The sequence below is a fragment of the Eretmochelys imbricata genome, chromosome 1 (assembly GCF_965152235.1).
Source record: "Eretmochelys imbricata isolate rEreImb1 chromosome 1, rEreImb1.hap1, whole genome shotgun sequence".
Taxonomy (NCBI): Eukaryota; Metazoa; Chordata; order Testudines; family Cheloniidae; genus Eretmochelys; species Eretmochelys imbricata.
The window spans coordinates 68,140,508-68,163,375 of NC_135572.1; positions in this window are offsets into that span (position 1 = coordinate 68,140,508).

A 22,868-nucleotide genomic window follows, 5' to 3' on the forward strand; every position below is an offset into this window, starting at 1 on the left:
CAGAGAAAGAAAAAAAAAACAACAAAAAGAAAAGAAAGGAGGGGAAAGTGTCTGGCCCGGTCAGGGGGGAAGCCGAAAGCAGGGGCAAAAAGCAAGGAAAGCCCAGGCCAGAGGGTAGCAGCAGGAGAGCAGGCTAAGTAGGTCCCTTTTCCCTGGGTAAGGTAACAGGGAAGGCTCCAAAACAATCAGGAACTTTCTGAAACAATTAAGGCAAACAGGCTGATTAGAACACCTGCAGCTAGTCAAGAAGCTGCTAAAATCAATTAAGGCAGGCTAATCAGGGCACCCGGGTTTAAAAAGGAGCTCACTTCAGTTTGTGGTGCATGAGCAAGGAGCTGAGAGTGCGAAGGTGTACTACTGAAAGACTGAGAAGTACAAGCATTATCAGACATCAGGAGGAAGGTCCTGTGGCGAGTCATCCGGGGAAGTCCCGGATGACTGGAAAAAGGCTACTGTAGTGCCAATCTTTAAAAAAGGGAAGAAGGAGGATCCTGGGAACTACAGGCCAGTCAGCCTCACCTCAGTCCCTGGAAAAATCATGGAGCAGGTCCTCAAAGAATCAATCTTGAAGTACTTGCATGAGAGGAAAGTGATCAGGAAGAGCCAGCATGGATTCACCAAGGGAAGGTCATGCCTGACTAATCTAATCGCCTTTTATCATGAGATTACTGGTTCTGTGGATGAAGGGAAAGCAGTGGATGTATTGTTTCTTGACTTTAGCAAAGCTTTTGACACGGTCTCCCACAGTATTCTTGTCAGCAAGTTAAGGAAGTATGGGCTGGATGAATGCACTATAGGGTGGGTAGAAAGCTGGCTAGATTGTCGGGCTCAACGGGTAGTGATCAATGGCTCCATGTCTAGTTGGCAGCCGGTGTCAAGTGGAGTGCCCCAGGGGTCGGTCCTGGGGCCGGTTTTGTTCAATATCTTCATAAATGATCTGGAGGATGGTGTGGATTGCACTCTCAGCAAATTTGCGGACGATACTAAACTGGGAGGAGTGGTAGATACGCTGGAGGGGAGGGATAGGATACAGAAGGACCTAGACAAATTGGAGGATTGGGCCAAAAGAAATCTGATGAGGTTCAATAAGGATAAGTGCAGGGTCCTGCACTTAGGACGGAAGAATCTAATGCACCGCTACAGACTAGGGACCGAATGGCTAGGCAGCAGTTCTGCGGAAAAGGACCTAGGGGTGACAGTGGACGAGAAGCTGGATATGAGTCAGCAGTGTGCCCTTGTTGCCAAGAAGGCCAATGGCATTTTGGGATGTATACGTAGGGGCATAGCGAGCAGATCGAGGGACGTGATCGTCCCCCTCTATTCGACATTGGTGAGGCCTCATCTGGAGTACTGTGTCCAGTTTTGGGCCCCACACTACAAGAAGGATGTGGATAAATTGGAGAGAGTCCAGCGAAGGGCAACAAAAATGATTAGGGGTCTGGAACACATGACTTATGAGGAGAGGCTGAGGGAGCTGGGATTGTTTAGCCTGCAGAAGAGAAGAATGAGGGGGGATTTGATAGCTGCTTTCAACTACCTGAAAGGGGGTTCCAAAGAGGATGGCTCTAGACTGTTCTCAATGGTAGCAGATGACAGAACGAGGAGTAATGGCCTCAAGTTGCAGTGGGGGAGGTTTAGATTAGATATTAGGAAAAACTTTTTCACTAAGAGGGTGGTGAAACACTGGAATGCGTTGCCTAGGGAGGTGGTGGAATCTCCTTCCTTGGAAGTTTTTAAGGTCAGGCTTGACAAAGCCCTGGCTGGGATGATTTAACTGGGAATTGGTCCTGCTTCGAGCAGGGGGTTGGACTAGATGACCTTCAGGGGTCCCTTCCAACCCTGATATTCTATGATTCTATGATTCTATGATTCTATGAATAAAGAAGGTGTTGGGAGGAGGCCATGGGGAAGTAGCCCGGGGAATTATAGCTGTCACACAGCTGTTACAGGAGCCACTGTAGACAGCTGCAACCCACAGGGCCCTGGCCTGGAACCCGGAGTAGAGGGCGGGCATGGGTTCCCCCCATCCCTCCAGCCTCCCAACTCCCTACTTGATACCAGAGGAGTTGAACTGGACTGTGGGTTTCACCAGAGGGGAAGGTCTCTGGCCTGTTCCCTGATTCACTAGGTGGATCAGCAGAGACTGCAGGGAATTGTCCTTCTTCCTTTTCCCCATGCTGGCCAGTGATGAGGCTAACTGAGTGAACAGCAGATTTGAGCCACAAAAGTGGCCAAACTGAGGGCTGCCATGAACCTCTGGGGCGAGCAAATCCACCAATAAGCACAGGACCCACCAAGGCAGAGGAGGAACTTTGTCACAGTATGCAAAGATTTCTTTCATTGCTGTATAGCAGTCTGAGCTAGTTCTGACTGCTGGTACTGTAGTTTATGTCTAAGCTGTTATTCATATGTTAAACCCAATTATAGGTGCAAGATTGATTAAATGAACATGTGCTCATTTAAATCTTTCTTAAATAAAGTTTATGCAGCTGAAAAAGGATTATATTTTATTATAAATTGACACACTGAAAATATTACACTGTTGTATTACACTAGGATTTAAATTCCCCCACACCCTCTGCCTGATATAGGGCTCCAAGCTTCAGCTACGAGACAGGAGGTCTCGGGCTTCAGCCCCACAGGGCGCACCAGGTGTCGGGGCTTCAGCCTCGTTTGAAAATATTGGCTAGAGCTCTGTTCTGGACAGCTCTGGCTGAATTTAAGCCTTGGTAGCTACCATGTAAACCATTTCCAGAAAAGTGTTCTCCTTACTGGCTGCTAAGAGTGACATATATAGGCCCTCATATTTGGGGTTGTATTCGGTTTTAGTCCAAGGTTTTAGTTTCATGTTGGCTACAACACTCCTTTCCTAACGACTTGTCTACACCACTGAAACACTTCAGTGTAAACATTATCTATGCTGATGGGAGAGGTTCTCCAGTTGGTGTTGGTAATCTACCTCCTGGACAGGCAGTAGTTAGGTCTTCTGTTGAGCTAGCACTGTCTACGTTGGGGGTTAGGTCATCTTAATTACAGCACTCAGGGGCATGGATTTTTCACACCCCTGAGCGATGTAGTTAAACTGACTTAATTTTCTAGTGTAGACTAGGCCTGAGATTTTCATCCTCCCTTCCTGTAATGCCTCTGAGACGTCCATATGCCTCTACTCCTTTATCACACTGCGGCCTTCCATACAATTAACATGGTGAGGTGCTGGGAAGGATCTTGCTTCTGAAAGTATCTGTGAAGAGGACCTTGGTGCTTCTCCATTCAAATCTTATGTTGCTCACTCTTTGAAGAGAACAAATTTGACTGGAATGGCATCAGGGTGGATGGGAGGGAGCTAGAAACCACAAGTGTTTGTAGGGAGGGAGCCAGGATGAAGACAGGAACAAGAGTGTCAGCAGTCATGTCATGGAGAAGACATGAGGAAGATCAACAGAAGGTTGTAGAAGACCTGAGAGATGACAGGAAACCCAAGGAGAAGTCTGAAGGAGGGCAGGGAGAGGCAGTGTAAGAACCTGGATACCTTTGACGTTTATAAAATTCAGCAATTATTTGTGAGGGGCTGTATAAACCTACTCTGGAACTGAATGGCTTAAGGAGTAGGTTGGACCCAGGTGGCTCTGCTCCCGCCATTCCTCCAAAGCCTGCTCCAGATGGAGGAGGAGTTTTAAAGGGAACCAGGCAGCTCAGAAGGAGGCGGACAGGGTAGGAGGACAGATCTATCCTGAGGGCTCATGAACAAGGTTACTGTTGAGGCCTTTGCTGTCAGGGAGAGGCTACCAGTTGAGCCCAGCTGGTTTGAAGGTTCAGTTATTTTCTTTTGCCCTCTTATGTTGGACTGTGAGACTCTGGGGGGAGGTGAATGGTAGGAAATGGCCCAGAGAGGCAGCCTTGAGGCACTTCAGGGTGCTTGATATTGTTGCCTCTCATAGGGCCCTGGGTCAGAGACCAGTGGAGTGTGAGGGCCCAGGCTCCCCAACAAACCACCCTTGTTACAGAGGAGGCATAAACCTCTTTTCCACAATCTCCATCTCGGACGTAAGGAGAGGGTAGAGACACTGAAATTCCTGAGGCAAGGGCGAGCTGTCTACAAAGGTCAGGAGGTAGACTTAAGGCCTCCCATGTTGTGAAGACATGGGACTCTATATTTGTCTTTGAACTCTGTTACCCCAGAAGGGGGGTGAACTGAGTTGGTGACCCAGCTGGAGGGCCAAGTTGCTGACTACCAAGAGGTGGGGCCTTCATGGTGTTGGAGGGATTGCTGGCAAGGGGTACTGGAGATGGGAGGGAGTGCAGAGGCCCAGTGACCTAACCATTAGGTAATGCCACTGATAAGCCCATTCCCTGTCACAGTAGGAATTCATTCCCTAGTTGCTAATGTCCAATGTACTCTTTGGCATGCTGCACTTCTCAGGCAGAGAAAGAGGTGCCATATTTTAATGCAAATCCCCAATTCTCTAGCTCCAAAAAGTGCTACCCTCTCGGGCAATCAGCACTAGCCAGTATTACTTACTGTTATTAATAGTACATCCATCTAATTTCATATAATCTCCACCCTTCAATTTAAAAACCTTATATTCTTTATATTAAAACAGCTACCAATGTGCAGGTGACAATACCTGACATCCTGCACCTGCTAATCTCCAAATGAAGTTAGATTGATGATTTCTCCAATCTGTTTAAGACCTTTCTGCCTGTTGAATTGCACCCCCCCCACACACAAATGTCATTTCATTTCAGTCAAATGACGGACACCCTTATGCCTTGCTTAACACAGAGCTGAAATAATACTTAATGTACCAAGAAGAAAATGCCCTTTGACTTTAGAAAACTATCATCCAAAATGGACTGAAACCAAAATCATTCATCCCTTTGGGACACCGGGGGAATGGATGAAGGCTACTTTGCCCAGCAGTTGGACACATGAAGCGTGGAAACATGACACAGTATTAATTGGAGGGACAATATCAACCAGTCAAAAGTATGACCACAGCCTTTTATGACTGGGTTGCTATCTTGTCTATTACTTTTAATTAACATTCCAAAATATTCAGGCTTTTATTTAAAAAAAAATGTCAAAAAGAATGCAAGAAATGCTTAAACACTTGCTTTATGGAATGGAAGACCATGCCTCCATTCCAGCTCTGACATTCAGCCCTTAGGAATACATTAGTGTGGATTTAGGTGCTGTTTGTTGACATGGGTTGTAAACTAGTATATCATTGTTACAGGGATGCAGACTATTTGTTGTGTAACATTTTTCTTGCAGGTGGTGAGCTAGAAATCATGCAATATTAATATTTTTCATATAGCATAAAACTGTGTAAACTGGCTGCAGAACTACAAAGTATCATCAGTACAGAGAGACATAAACTGGAACATTTTCTGCAGTAGACACAGAAAGAGACCTTACATGCCTCTGGCATTAGTGCACTGATAATGTATTTCTTTAGCAGGTAATAATTAATTAATTAGTGATCTTTATAAAGCAACCTTCCCCCCAAGCCAAGCCCTTAGCCACTGTTCATCCTCATAAAAACAATATAAAATACAACAAGAATGTTATAATAAAAAGTAAAATTCAAACAGATAAAACCAGTTTAGATGGGGGAGTGCAATAATAAAAAGAAATGGGGTAGAAGAAAGGTAAGAATATGGGTGAACTGTAGTGATACTGAAAACAAATCTTTGGAAAAGAAAGAATATAAGGTTTTTAAATTGGAGGGTGGGATTATATGAAATTAGATGGATGTCAAGGGAGAGTGGCTCATCACAAAAAAAGACTTAATCACCTATTCATAGAAAGCAGGTAGTATTTGAACACAGATAGTGATCAGGGTGAGAGTCAAGGTGGATGTCTCATTAGATGCATAGTACAGATGGATCCACAATAGCTGTGCTGATTTTGTAGGTCTATACATAATTCTGGTTAATTCATTTATGACTTGCTGCTGAACCCATTCAAGTCAATGGCAAAACTTCAGTGATGTAGGATCAGGCCTTTTGTACTTTGGCCAAACACTTCTTTCAGTTATACCTGTACAGATCACCATGAAAGTCAACAGAGAATTGCACATAGGCACCCCAGGGTGGAGTCCAGCCCTGTAAATCCAGTGCTGTATTTGTGTTTCACATATATATTAATTCCTTTTAATGTATTTCTCTTATAACATGGGATCAGACAATACCAGAGTTTAAGAATGGCACAGTATATAGGCTGGCTGCTCTTTTACTAGCCTTATATCTTTTATTCATTTCAGTGCTTTTTTACTTGCAAGCTACAGTGGCTCATGGAATTTCTAGAACCATATGTTGTGTTCTATAAAGCCACAAGCTATCCAGCACGAGACGGAACACCACAGTGTTTTCATTTTATAAAGCCAAAACTTTTGTTCAGCTAGATTAGTCTGCTTCTTGCTCTTCATGGTATGTACAAATATTTCACTTATCGTATATAAGTGAAATTCATGCAAGTGCACAGAGCCCATGCAAAGCTCTAAACATCCCTTACAGCCTACATTAGTCTTGTATTACTGCCTTATGTGGAGTGTCCATACAGGCCCCAGAGTAGATTTCACCAAGATAGCATAGTAATCATATCAGCTTGTTATGAATGTCATTGATATTCTGTTATTGATGCCCATTTAGGCTCTGATTGTGCTGCCTTTACACAAATAATCTTCCTGGACTACCTGCATAAATAAGGTACCCAGGAGTCAGTTATTAGTTAGCAGAAATGGTTGTTGCAAAGAACATGTCTATCTTCACTGTATCAGGTCCTTCAACCTGAGCCCAAACAAGAACATTCGTTACAAGCAACAGATTCATTGGTGATGAAGTTATTATGGTGAGCAAATAGGACATCAGTACTAAGACCCTCATAGGAACAGAACGGTGAGAAACTGAATACAGATTTTTGTGCTTTATGTTGAGATTCTTCTGTGGTGTAATCCAGCATGACTGGCAATCACTGCTCAAGAGAAGAGGAGCTGGAATTGAAGGGCTTTTAGAAATCAGGAGTAAGTCACGTTGGCAGGCTTGTGTTGGGAGATTACACAGTGCCTGCTTGCATTATATCTGACTTTAGCTTGTGCTGTTCATTCTGACATTTCAGCCAATGACTATCCTTGGAAGAGTGAGCCAGCTGATCATAGAAAGCAACAGACTGAAGGGATTATTGCAACAACTGAGTACCAGTTGTTGATCTACGGGATCAATTTCTAATCTTTACCACTTGCTGTGAACAGACAGCGAACCAGCATTCACGAAACATTGTGTAGACAAACACCTCTTCTTTGAGTAGCGATTCTGAGAACCAGACTCTTAGCTGGGGGTTGAACAATGAGCAGTCAGTTCCTCTGAATGTTCCCCCCCCTCCACTTTCTGTCTTTCTCTCTTTCTCCAACACCATACTGACATACAGAAATTGCCACCTTGGGTCTCATCAGGTGTCTGGATGACCTACAAAATTATTTTTTAAATGGAAATTATGTGAGAGACTCTGGCTCTTATCATTGTGTGTCATGTTGGTAATTTTATTACAGGGGGGAGCACAGCAATATGGTGGAATTTCTTTTGAGAAATAGGTTTTATAGTTCTCTAACTTTTTTAAAATAGAATTTTACAGTGATTGGCACTGAAGAGGTTTTTTTAATCTAATTGAGAAAAGATACTAACCTTGTAATCAGCAATGCATAATTTAATGAAAGGAATCATAAATCTTCACAAGCAGTGTGATTTATCTGGTAGAGCCTGGGCCTGGGAGTCAGAACTCCTGGATTCCAACCCTGGATCTACCACTAATCTGCTACATGACATTGGGCAAATTAATTAATGTCTCCATGCCTCAGTTTACTCATCTGTAAAATGGGCATAATTGTTATTCTTTACTTCACAGGGCTATTTTGTAAGGCTTAATTATTGTTTGTAATGCATTTTGAGCTCCTATATAAATTGCAACATACTAGAGTATTTATTTCTGTTTGTCTCTTTTTTTGAAGTCTTACGTTGTCCTTAACATTAACTGTGTCCTTATGTTTGAAGCAGTCTTAGGCATATACTGTAACAGTTGTTTCCAAGGGCTATATTTTTTATGTCACTAGATAGATTTAGGTCTATATTCTTGGAATAAACCCCACAGTTTTCTTTATAACAGAATAAGAATAGTGAACATTGTATTTTATTTCTGCAGGTGTGAGAGGCTGGCTGTAATAATTTTAGATATTTGTGGCATAGCCATATCCTCACAGAAATCGAATAATGCAATGTATGTTATTCAGTTCAAGGTAAAGTACTTGAAATCTAGATATGTCATTAAGGTAATTTTTACAAAATGATTTTTATGCTAAATATTCTGAGAGCCAAAAATATGAAATCCCTATTCCTAATTATCTTGTCCAGCCATGGTGTAGATCTCAAAAGAGATGGTTAAATTGTGTTTATTATGCTCTGTTGGATATTACAAACAATTTTCTTTTTCAAGGGATGACTCATTTTTCATCCTTTTTCATGAATGAATCATCTTGCAAATCCTATGTATTTGTTCATCAGGAGATGCATTTAATGGGCATATGGGTGCAGTCAATTGCCCCTGTAACATTAGAAAATCTAGCAATCTAAACAAATCATTTTCATGTGTTGCAGGTGCTGCCTATTAGAAGGAAAGATGTATTTTAATGTTCTTTAATTAAAGTTTCAATTACTTTGGTTAGTATTCTGAAAAGAGACGAATGAGAAATGTTACTGGTTGTCATCCTCTGAGGTCTAGAAAGTACCAATGGCCAGTAACTTCGACGGTGCCAATATTTTCACATCAGCAAGTGATGTACATCAGTGTAATGTTGTAAATCAAGCTGCAGATTTTACAAGGCTCAAAGCTTCCTCCTCACCACAGAATATCCTGTTTAAGTCATCCTTTTCTTCTCTTTCTTCTTAATCTTCTTTCTTTCCCTTGTTGAGTCTGTCTTGCTTTGCGTATTATGAGCTATTTCAACAAATTGAAATGACCTCAGTGAAAACAAGCTTAAATGGGATAAACATTTCCATAGAGAGCAACATCCTCATTATTCTGCCCCCCTACTGCAAAATGAAAGAGGCATTCTCACACCACCTTGTCATGGGGCTAATACAATGACTTATCATTTCACCACTAAAAATAAGCAGCGGGGCAACCTTCAGTGCAAGCATGCACATTTATTGTAATAGTATTAAAAACTATTATGCTTGCTTCTAGCCAATTTGTACATTGTACATTGCCTACTACATGAGGACAAGGTAGAGATAAATGGCTTCATAGTTAGCACTGAAAAACTATTACAGTGAGGGCCTTCAGCACCACGGCACTGGTGTTTCAATCTCGTTTCCATGCTGATTTTTATTTGCTGAAAAATCTAAAAGATGTATTTGTGAAAAGCACTAATACTTAAAGAGAAAATATTCATAGCCAATAAAATATCAGTGTCAGTCAATAGGAAATAGGGGTCGATTCCTGGTCCTGTTAAAATCGATGGGAGTTTTGCCAGTGTCTTTATTATGTGTCTGCTCAGGCTACAGGAAGCAAACCAGCTTGATTGTTTAGGTTTAAATAATATTTCAAAGGTGATTTTCATGGCTTAAATTAGGCCAGATTCCTGCAACCTAACAAAGTGGCACTCTTTGTCAGTGTCTACCATCTTGTGTTTCACAATCTAAGCACTGAGTTAAAAAATTATAAATCTCTAGCCTTTATGGTTGCAAACAAAACCTTCCAGACTTGAACTAGGTGTAGCCGACGTGGTAATGTCTGCCTAAATCTAAAAGGAAAACTTTGTTGGGGTAAACTGTTCCCATTTACCTTATTGGAATGTTAACTCTGAAGCCTAATGACTGCCATTTAAATATCATTAAGTATTTAAATGGTGATCAAAGTATGCAAAAGAGAAAATGATATACTATATTATGAGAAAGTGGCATATTATTTTGGTACGTCAGGGTATGTCTACGCTACGAAATTAGGTCGAATTTATAGAAGTCGTTTTTTTAGAAATTGGTTTTATATATTCGAGTGTGTGTGTCCCCACAGAAAATGCTCTAAGTGCATTAAGTGCATTAACTCAGCGGAGTGCTTCCACAGTACCGAGGCAAGCGTCGACTTCCGGAGTGTTGCACTGTGGGTAGCTATCCCACAGTTCCCGCAGTCTCCGGAAATGAGATTCAAAAGTTCGCGGTTCTTTTCCTGTCTACCTGGCCAGTGCATCTGAGTTGAGAGCGCTGTCCAGAGCGGTCACAATAGAGCACTCTGGGATAGCTCCCGGACGCCAATACCGTTGAATTGTGTCCACAGTACCCCAAATTTGACCCGACAAGGCCAATTTAATCCACTTGTCAGGATAATCCACTAATCCACTTGTCAGGGGTGGAGTAAGGAAATCGATTTTAAGAGCCCTTTAAGTCGAAAGAAATGGTTTCATCGTGTGGACGGGTGCAGGTTTACATCGATTTAACGCTGCTAAATATGACCTAAAGTCCTAGTGTAGACCAGGGCTCAGTTTATCATCACAAGTGAACAGAGTTTGCCACTTACAATCCCTCTAGCTAGCTGCTTAAGTAAGTGGGGAGAGGAAACTAAGACTGTTGTTCCAGAATTCTGGAACATTTCACAAATTTTTGAAGTGAATTTGAGGGACCGCCTAATTAATTTTAGAGGAAAAATATGATTGCCTTGCAATAGTAAGTCTGTCTTTATTTTTAAATGTAACTCATGTTACCTGAATTTAATCCAGAGTAACTCTGCATTTCTATAATTATAGTAATTATTATTTGGTTAATCTCAACAATATTTGGTTTACTGTAGAATAATGCAAAGAGAGGAGGTCACCAGTTGCCTCTGATTTTTGTAAGAGGAAAAATCTCACACATTCATACTAAAGGATCTCCAGAAATTTTATGAAAATGCATCAGTAACTGAAATATATTTTGAGCTGTCTCTCTGCACTGAGAGCCCATTATAATGATAATTTAGCACCTGTATCACTGATTTCTGATAGTGCAACCCTGTAATCAGAGTTTGAAGCAATCACTGTAGCAGTTATAATTTAGATTATCACTTAATATATAATAGCATTGGTTCTGAGGGGTTGGATCACAGAATTTAGCATCCTCACTAAACCATGATTGCAGTACTGGATGGTACATATCAGACCCTTTTTTAGTCCTGAAAGGTAGCCAGGCTTGACGGAGTTCTGTGGATTCTCCATCCTTTGGCTGTATGACACTATACAGAGGTCTGTCGTGCCGTGTTTGTCACAGTCTTTCTGGTAGTTTTGTTTAAAATGGGGCCCCTTAGACACTGTTAATTGTCCTCCAGGCAATGTTTCTATATAATAGTCAGCATAATTCAGTAAATCTGGAAGTGTTACAGGAAGAAAGTTTATCAGTTTGACATTCCAGGTATTTCTCATTGAGGAAATATTATAGCCAAGCATATAGTCTATTTGCCTTCCATTCTTACAATACCAAGTACAGCAACATTGGCCCGTGTTCAGAAAAGGTTTTTGGCTATGGGGGGTGTTAAAGGGCTTTCCCTCAACCCTCCCACTTCCCTGGTTCTTGCCACACAGACAGAAAGCAGCAAAAGACCAGAAGTCTGAAGCACAGACAACGCAATGTTTATTGGGGTTAGTTTCCAAGCAAGCGTATTCTGAAGCCCTTCCCACCAGTCGGGCTTATCTCTATACACCAATAGAATCTGTTCCGTTCCCAGCTCTGACACCACAGAGCATTTACCCTGTTTCCTCCTTTCCAACTCTGACGCCACAGAGCATTTACCCATGTTCCCCTTCCCAGCTCTGACACCGCAGACCCTTGCCTGTGTCCCTGTTTCCCGTTTCCTATTCCCTGTTCCTGTTCCATCCCCCTTAGCAAACATGATTCCAATTTCCCTTTCACTTCTTGTTTGACCCCAGTTTATATAGTAATGGTCTCAGCGACACCTTAACCAATCATTTTACTGAAATTTAACTGACCAATCCTAACATATTGTAACAAAATTCTCTAACCAATTGTATCTCAGTACCGTAATTAACTTACACCTAGCAAAATTGATTATACAGCAAACAGAAACAATTACAGAACCAGACAGATTAACAATAGAAAAGTGGGGGCCATAAAGATAAAACAATACAGAAATGAGGGTTTCATAGCCACAACCATTGATAAGTGATTTATTGCCAGACAGGATGCTATCAAACTAAGTTTTCTTTAACCATCTTTATCTAGTGGTTATAGGCATGATCAGGACACAATTGTATTCCTAACAGCCCAATAGCACCTTATTTCAATGAGACTGGTTTGGAAAGTGAGGATGTGACAGTTCACTTCCCAGCTTATGGCTGCCTCTGCTGCTTAGTGAAAGGCCTTAGCCTAAGAACAAGGCCTAAGACTGTCCTAGTGAGAGAAGGCCCATACACAGGTGGACTTGTGATTTTGATTCTTTGTTTTATACTTCTATAACTAGCTCAGTGTTAAAAATACACCTAAGTTCTTAAAGTATAGGCCTTTACAGGCAGGCCTGAATATCTATGTTCTAACTGGGGGCAAGAAAGCATTGACACAGACCAGTTGCCTTGGGCACCATTTTGCCCTTGGCGAGCTGGAGGTCTTGGGAATAGGGCAAAGGCACCTGTGGCTCTTAGCATATTTGTGCATTGGGTTGGCCATGCTGTCTGTCAGTTCTTTGGGAGTTTGTTAGGGAAGGTCAAAATATGCAGTTCTATGTCCCCTTAAAGAGTTTTCCTACAAAAGCGATGACTTTTCCCTTAGCTCATATCCTTAAGGCAAGTGTGGCTACTACTAGAATTGTTCATACTATCATATTTTACAGAGTAATATTTATTTAGGTATTATTGAGCTATTTCTGCCCTCCAACCTGCTGCACCCAAAAGCCTATGCAGCTGGAAAGGTAGCAGAATCTGTTTGGTTCTGTTGAGCAGCGCTGAATGCAGGGTGCAGAACATGTGTATGGGAAGTATGTTCCACTTTGTGCTGCCCCACGAATTCCATTCCCCTTAATGGTGAGATGGGAGGCTGAGGGGAGATGAGAAGTGTAGTCAGTGAATTTAAAGCTCCCCAAACCCATGTGCCAAATCCCCATGGGTAAAGGATTGAGTAGCTATTGCAGTTCTGAAGATGTGGTAGTAGCTACAGAGCAGCTTCACTAAGGCCCAGATCCTCAAAGGTATTTAGGTGCTTTTTGAAAATACCACTATGTGCCAATTTCTATCTCTAGGTGTCTAAATACCTTTGAAAATCTGGCCCCAAGTGTGTAAAACAGCTTTGAAAATGGGACTTAAGATTTTTAAAAATTTTTATCCACAGTCATTATATAAAGATAAAGATCCATCATAAACAGTAGACAAGCACAAAATTGCATTCTTTCCCATTTATATTTCAGAGTTTATATCCTGTCCTGTTTCTCAAATGGAGAACACAGAAAGACCGCAATGAATAATTGTTTCATAATTAAGGATCCTGTTATTTGTGGAGTTAGAAGATATTAATGTCTTATCCAATTAGTATAAACCCTTCTTTTGTAGTTTCTATTGATAAACAGCTTAAATTAGTCTTTGAGAAATGCAGGAAGGAGCTGGCTTATATGTCACTTGCTCAATACTGCAGTAGCAAACAGGGAGCAAAAATTTGTTTTATTTTTTTCAACTTCATGAGATCAACCCCAAAAATAAATATCTTGCAATCTGAAATCACTTCAACAAAGCTTTGAATGCATGGTAATAATAGATCACACTTGTGCTAGTTATTCCCAGCCGGGCCCTTAGCCATATTATTTGCATTTTGTCTTTGCTCACAACTAGCCTTATGTTCTTGTTAGAGCTATAACACTTGCTGTTGCAAAGAAAGGAGGCTATCTGTATTCTCAGCATTCTAGGACAGAATAAAGGAGCAAACACTTCTGTACAAAGCTCCTTTGAGCTACTTAATTTACTTTTTGACAAAAGGGAAGATGACATTGAGCACTCAACAAAGAACAAAAGTTATTTCTTAAAACATGAAATACAGATGATAATTCAATCATTAGGAAGAAATTCTATTGTGTTCAGGAAAACTCCACTATGCCTTGTTTATTACTGACTGTGAACATCCCACCAGTAGGGGACTTCTGTAACTGTGATGTTGGGTTTTGTTTATTAAGCAAGCATACTTATAAAAAATCTACTTTTAAAAAAGCAATAACATGTGAATTCCACTCATTCCTTCCATTTAATAAAAACTAACTTGGACCAGAAACAAATAAAAGAATTATCAGCAGGGGGAAAAAATTGCTCTTCCCACTATATTGAACATTTGTATCTTACCTTCATCTTTATATCTTTCTATTCCCCTGACTTCCTTTTAATAAAGATTAGGTAGCATTGACACAAAGCAGTTTAAGATAGATAGTGGCAACTAATGAAATCCCAAACTGTCTGGCTTGTCAGAGAGACACCTCAAATAGCAAATTTAGAGAAATAATGGTTACACCAGGTACTAGTACATTTAGAAGTGTTAGAAGCAGTGATGTTTCAGGAGCAATGTCTTAGTGTTGGCCATTTAATTTTGGGCTAAATTATAATGTCATGTTATCTCCAAAGGACCATTTCTAGTGACTGTACTTTTAGGAATCCCATCTGTCAAGTTATTGTTGGCCCCATTTTATCAAGATAATTTAGCACCTGCCTCACTTTCCCGGAGCTGAAGAAGAGCTCTCTGTAAGCTTGAAAGCTTGTCTCACTCACCAACAGAATTTGGTCCAATAAAAGATATTACCTCATTCACCTTGTCTCTTGCTTTAAGTATGTGAGTAGTCCCATAGTTAATGTGTGGAATGTATTGGGATGGACAATGGACTGAGGAACGGTGTCTACTTTGTTATACCTCTTTATGTCTTACCTTTTTGTAATGTAACACCCACAGTTTTGAAGGCTTTTTGGCATTTGTCCAACTAAATGGATTAGATTGTAAACTGTCTGGGTATGAATGTGTGCATACAGAGCACAGGAAATTGGTGCCTCATCCTCACTGGGGCCTCTGGGCACTCCCGTACTACAATAAAGAAAGAATAAACACTTCTTTGTTTGCTTGAAAGACATCTCTCCATTCTAGTTCACCTTGTCACTGAGGTGATGCATGGGAGCACTCTGAGGCTACATCTACACTACAGCCTGGATCGACGTTCTGAGATGAATCCACTGGCAGTTGATTTAGCGGGTCTAGTGAAGACCCACTAAATGGACAGCAGATCACTCTCCTGTCAACCCCTGTACTGTACCTCTGATGAGAAGAGTAAGGTAAGTCGATGGGAGAATTTCTCCCATTGACCGCCCATGGTATAGACCCCCCGGTAACTCAACTTAAGGTACGTTGACTCCAGTGACATTATTCACATATCTGGAGTTGCGTAACGCAGGTCGATTTACCGCGCTAGTGTAGGCATAGCCTGAGATACTAGATGGCTAGGCATCAGAAGGAAAGTGGATATGCCTACATGTGTAGGCTTGACATATCATATCCAGTAGAGGACAGTATTCAGGACACAAGTCAGTAGTAGTTACATAAAATAGACATTTGTATGATATTTATCACCTGTGGTAGATGAGCATCTTATAGATTCTAGAAATAATGGATCTCTCTCTCTTGTTTGTTGGTAGGTTTTTGGGTTTTTTTAAAAAATACTGTGGCTGAAGGAGTGAGTTGTATATGTAATTCTGAAGGTAGTGAGGTTTGTGGTCACTCTAACTTGCAGCAATGAGTTCCAGAGCTAGGAGCCAGCCACTGAGGAAGCTCTATGTGATGTGCTCATGAGCCTCTCTTTTGTGGTTTGAGATTTCTGTTTTTCCATACAAATATATCTATTGTGGGAGGTCGTGATCATGGAGACTACAGCAAAGTGTGAAACTGTGATCCAAGACTGCCTTCAGGAAGGCAGAACAGCTCAATGAGATACAACGTCTACTTAATGGCCTGAAAAACAATAAAGACCCATTTTAAAACTACATGAATATAACATTTTATTTAAAAATGTTATATTTCTCTTTGATCTTTTTAAGGAAATGTACTTGGGCGGCTGTATTAAATGACACTGCTCTGGTACTGCATACTCAGCAGTTGCTTCTCTGACATAACAGGCTACAGGATTTAAATAAATGTCATCTCTACATGCTTATAGCTAATACTCATCCACAAAGCATAAGACAAGTGTTTTAAATAATTTCCCTATTGAAAATCAATAATTTGTTCACTTATTATGAGCACAGTATGTGACACAGAAAATGGAATAAAATTTGCATTACATTTCCTTCAAGGACTCTTTAAGGAGCCACAAACAGTGCAGAGCCATTTTCTCCCCTAGATCTTTTATGAAAGATTTGAAAGACTTAAGTCTTTTAAAACCACTTCCATATGCCATCTGCATGCATTTTTATTTATCGTTAGTGTGACAGCATGGGGAACAGTGTTGTTGTGGACAATATGTGCTGTAGTGGAAATAAGCAAATAGAAGGTCTGTAACTGGGGAGATTAAACTGTAATTACTACTTTTATCTTTTTCATTCCTTAATATAATATTTTGATCTCTTTTAATGCTCTACAAAGAGTGGTATATCAGATTATTGCCAGCCTTTGAAAGGTCCATTTAGGGTCTATAATTAGGAAAAAGCAGGGAAGGCCACCACCAAAAGATTGGTTTTCTTTTTATTTGAGTTGTGGGATTATGGTTAACCTTTTTAAATGCTGGATGCTATTTTGACTGTAACACTATAAATTATATACAGCCTGATGACGCTCAGAAGGATTTAATTGAAAAGTTCAGCTTCATATTGGTTTGGAAGTCTTGTGATCAAACCAGATGTTAGATCCAAAATAAATGATCACTGTTGTCAAAACACAATGGGCTAGATCATGAGGTGGAATAGGTGGCTGTGGGACTGCTGTGGGACTGTCTCTGGGAAAGCCACAGTTTTGCAAAAGGGAACATCTCACAGCCAGATGCTCTACCTTGACTGCCCCCCTTCCACATCACAATTTGTAGAAAAAAACTTTCAGTCCCCTGTATGTCATGGAGAGGAACTTTCACATTGTCCAGAGGCAAGGGATATATGGCCCATTGTATCAACTGTTGGGCCAAATTCATCCTTAGAGTAACTACTGATGTTAATGGAGTTACACCATGGGGGAATCTGGCACAGTATGCACAGTATACTTCTGCTTAGCTACATTGCTTTTGCCAGTATTGTGAAGCTTAAGTTTACCATTTTCTATTAACAAAATGGCATTTTAAAATACTGTGGTCCTGATTCTCCATTGCCTTGCACCTTGGATATCATTTTCAGTTGTGGAAGGTGGGTGTGAAATGCTACCAAAGAAAAATGGAAGCCATCTTGACCCACTTTGCACAGATGTAAATTACCTCTGAAGGCAGAAGATGGTGGAAAATAAGGCCCTTTAAGTCTAAAAAGAATGAGAGCTATGCATTTTGGGAAAAGATGAGCTATGCGTACAAAGGAAACATGGAGAACCATTTGGCAACAACCATTTCTTAAGAAAAGGCTATGTGAGTAGAAGGAAAATGGTAACTATTTAATGTTTTACTGAATAAAATATCATGAAGTTTCATTCCTCAATGGAATCAGCTTGTGCGTTGACAAACAGTACCACTACCTACACCTCTATTGTTTACATTAGATTTTCATTTGCTGCTTCTGCACACTTGACTAAACTGACTTCATAGGTAACCTATGCATCTTCCTTTGTTCAGGCTCACTGAATGCAATTCAGCATTCATATAAAGGTCATCGGAAAACTGTGGAATTCCTGTGGAATTTAATTTCTGTGGAAGAGTGCTGAGTATGAAGGTTCATAAATTGTTACAGAGAAGATCATATGTAGTGGCGTTTGTTCTGAAGGTGACGGGGATGATACGTTATTTACTGTAAAACTGTTTAATGCGGCGATTATTGTTTCCCCTAAACTATATATGGCCAAGATTTTCAAAAGTGACTAGTGATTTTGGGTGCCTTAATTTTTGGGTGCCCAATAGGAGATGCCATGAAGGGGTCTGATTTTCAGAGGGTGAGTGTTTAGCATTTTCTGAAAATCAGAATCCTTTAAAAATGCTTTGAGTTGGTCACACAAAAAACAGTGCCACCTCAAGTCATTAATGACTTTGAAAATCTAGGCCTATTTGTGATTTAGTAATTAACAATTTATCAGTGATGAAAGTTATATTAGAAGGTATATATGCTGATTTCATCTGTCAATATAATAAATTTAAAAAAAGAAAAACCATCACAAGTGCCATGGTTCTGAGCTAGCTCAGTACTTTTGTGAACAGACTGCTCAGAACCAAAGAATATTAAACACAATCCCTAGACATGTGAGATTGTGTTAAGGATGGAATAAGAAACCTTAACTCCGTAGTTCCTGGCTTTTGTTGGATTATTTTTACACAGCTTTTGTGTTTAAAGAGGATTATAGCACATGTGGTCAATAAGATCACACAGTCTTTTCAGACCCTTGTAATACCTAGAGGTGCAACAAAATGAGTTAAGGGTGGACTGAAAAGCTGCATTTTTCAGTTTCCTGACTTTTGTAGGTTTAAATTAGAACCTGTTACAATTTTTAACAATGTCCTTCCCATTATTTTTAACATGAATGGAAAAAGAGGCGGGGAAAACCCCACAAAAAAGAATAAAGAAAATCTGATATTGAAAGGCCATGATCTGATTTCAATGGCAATCATTCTTCAGTTCTTCCATGAGAGACCCTTCAGAGCTATTATGATCTTGGTTGAAGTTCATGAGACACTGCCATTTAATTTCACTGAGATCTTAATGGAACCATTATGGTTCTTCCACTGTAATCATACTCATAGGTTCTAAAGTCATCATGGTGTATTGTGCCAATACAAACTACTAAGGAAATCCTTCATGCACAGATCATTGACATGATGGACTATAATGGCTTTCGGAGTGCTTCTATAGTCTATTGTATCAATGCCTACTGAGGCTGACTCTAATACACTGATCCAAGCATATAGGGTAATTCTATGTATTAAAAATCCTCATGAAGTTTTTGATGGTAAGCAATCATTTTGTATGCACTGTTCATTTTATTTATAGTGCAAAAGTGATTAGTATAAACTAGGGACAGATACAAAGGTCACATTTTCACTTAAAACAGTTAAACCGTCTTTTTGTACTGGACTCCAAAAACCATCTAAAACCAACATTTTTATTTTTTTCCCTCCCTCCTCTAATTTAAAAACAGAGAAAGAATAGGAGAAAAATGGTGCTACCTCTTGTGGACACATCTCACTATTGTCTAATTTATATGCAGTATCTAGAAATTACAGTAATAGGCATTTTAAAATTGCAGATTAGATTAAATGGGATTAAATTAGAAACATAGGAATATCCATACCATCCATTGGGCTATTCAGTCCAGTATCCCATCTCCTACTGTCACCAGTAGTAGAGGACTCAGTGGAACAAGAAAGAAACGCTGCAGCTGGCAGTTATGGAATAACCTGCCTACGAGGAAATTTCTTCCTAACACCTATTAGTCAGTTGTTTTATCCCCTTGAGCATAAAGGTCATTATTCCATCCAAACTTTTTTTTCCCTTTATTTTTATGACAGGGTGGAACAGAACAAAGGGAGTGGCCATCATGAGAAATTCCCTAGCTACCACCTGAGCTGGATCAAAGGCTGTATCGGGGAAAGGATTGTGCCGAGATTAGGAAGGTGTCCAGTCTGTGAAATAAATTTATTGAAACATCTCTGAGGGTGAGAGGGAGGTGCAGGCTGAGAGATGTGCTGGCCACCACTTCCCACAGCCCCCATTGGCCTGGAATGGCAAACCCCGGCCAGTGGGAGCTGCGATCGGCTGAACCTGTGGATGCTGTAGGTAAACAAACCGTCCCGGCCCACCAGCGGATTTTCCTGATGGGCCACGTGCCAAAGGTTGCCGATCTCTGCCCTATACCATTAAAAAAAATCAGTGTGGACAAGCCCTCAGGCAACATTTGCTCCTCTTGACCATTAACCTTAAAACATAGCAGCCAGGTGGAGAATAGTGGCAGTTGTGCACTCATGTCTACATTGCAGCTCCTGTACAAGGATAGAAATGCAGATTGTCTTCATAAGGTCATGATCTTGATACACTGAAGTCAACTGGGTGTGTTGCTGTGTTGCTTTTTATTTTAGTGAGAGCAGGATTTTACCTATACAGCAATGCATGACTAGTTCAGGGCCTCAAAATTTGAGTGAAGCTAATATCTAGATATTTAAATGAAATACTGAAAGGAAATTTTACATGAACGCACAGACACCACCCAAAGCATGATTCCAGTCATGCAACTGTCGATGACTGAAACTCATAACTAATTGATTACCTAAAATTTACTTGCTAAAATTCCTTTGGAGATTCAGATTAGCAGATTGCATAAGTGTTTAGAGAGAGAGAAAAAGAGAGAGAGAGAGAGTTACCATAGCAGTTTAAGACAATAAATATGAAAATATAAATGGTATAATCCACATTAATCTGTCTGGTGTATATGTAGACCAAACACTAACCCTCCTCCACAAAACAAAAAATCTTCAACAAATTAAACCAAAAGTCAAAATTAAACTTTAACAAAACTTGATCAAATGCTGAACAAAATAAATGTCTTGGCCTGTCCCTTGATGTGTCGATAATTTTGGCTGTGGTAGATGCACCAAGGGGGAACAAATTTCAAAGGCCTCAGATGGAAAGTCCTGCTACCAGTTTTACCTTAGGAAGTTCCCTGCCTTGCCTCACAGAGTTTTACCTTGGGAATTGAGAACAAGAGCATTCCAGTGCTCTCAAGTGCTGTAACAAGCACCTATATGGGTCCCAGACCATCTGGTGCTTTGAAAACACCGAACAACAAGCAGCTGAACTGCACCCAGAAATTAATAGAAAGATAGTACAGAGATTTATGTACCCATTCATGGTGTGTGCGAATGGCTGTCTGATGCACTTTCTGATGTAGCCCTAAGCAAAGGATGAGTGTTGGCTTCCTGGAAGTGTTAAGAAGCATTATGAACTACCTCTGCTATGGGATGATCTAGGAGTACCAGTAGATCTAATAGGAGCTCCAGGAACTTTTGGCTAAAGATGAACATATACCTTGAGAGAAATGTGTATAGCCACATAGTTCCAGATCAACACTGTCCTCAATCAACTAGCAACACTCTGTCTTGTCAGTAAGTCACATCCAGTTTGCTTTCATCCAGGTCACTGTCTCACCCAGATACTGTGAACATAATGAAACACTAGAATTGGAATATGTTGAAAAGAAAATGTAAGGCTGAGTATCTCAGCATGCTGATGATACTGTAGTGCCCAGCGTCTCTCAATCTCACACACATATTAAACACGACAGGTGACAAGATGGAAAGCTGCTAGACCCTGCGTGTAAGACTTCTTGGCTTAGATAATCAGTTGTCCTACACTACCCTCTGGGATGTCTCTGAACAGAGGGGGAAAGTAATAAGAACATGGAAGAGAATAGCTCCACTTTCTCTGCTAAAAGCCAGAGGGAAAGCTCCCTCTCTCTTGCTTGGGAGGAAAGGACTTGCCCTGCAGGGGAATCTGATATGTGAGTAGCATCAAAATCTTGTGCCTGACTGGGAAGTTTCTGGCCCTTCTAATCTTCCCACCCACAGATTGAGAAGCAGCAGCTGATGATGGGAGATGAATAAACTAGCAGTTCTCTATATGCCTCTGAGGGAGGATATATTAATCTATTAACTCCTCTTTTCCCACTCTTGTGTGACAGAGACCACAATGCCAGCTTTCCTTTTTTGTTGGGGGGAAAGACCAGAGCTATGCAATCAGATTTTCACTGAAAGCTGTATTTTGGAATGTCTTTAAAGCTCCTGAAAATTCAACCTGAGTATTTAAAAATGTCCTGAGGAAGAACTGCTGGCTAATCCTACACGTTTTCTTTGTTTTTTTCATTACTTTACATTCCCCATTGAGCCTAAATAACAGCATTTATAAGAATGGGGATGCAGAGCACCAGGAATGTGCCCACTACCTAGCTCCACAGGCTGTGCACAAATACATTCATACAGTACACACACACACACACACACACACACACACATTTGTTTCACTGGCTTGCATGGGGACAGGACATTTTTTTAGATTCATTTTATTCTTGTTTCTCCAGTCCCATTTTCACATAACGTCAAGACCTCTAATGACAGACACCAAAATTGTCTCCTGCTCTGATTCTGATCTGCTTTAACCACTAGCTCTGAGACGAAGGAAAGAACCCCTGTGCTTTCAGCCCCAAAGCTCCCACAGGCAAGTCAGCAGTGTTCCATGGTCAATTCTATTAGGTCTAATAACACCAGCCTGGGGAATGTGTCTGGCTTCATTACTGGAGACCATCAACACTCTGCATGAAGATAGCTTCAGCTCCATACCCAGGTTACAACCAGATTGGCATCTCTGGCATCAAACTGTTGCTGAGCTACTCCATCACCACTGAGCTTACACAGCTGAGGAGGCAAGATGTCAGGGGCAATTGATCAGTAAGAATAGAATTGTCTTTGGTTTTACGACCTATCAGAGGAACAAGACTAAAAAGCAATGACACAAAGATAATTGTGGAGTTTGGTAAGCAGTAGAGAGGGTTAAACACACAGGGGCCATACTTGCCTGTATTGAGGAAAAAAATCATATTATATAAATGCAGAGTTACTTTTCTAACAAGGATGTGGCCCACATTTTTCATTCAGACACACATGTCAAACTCCCAGTGACAATAATTTTCATAGCACAATATCATCATTAATTATT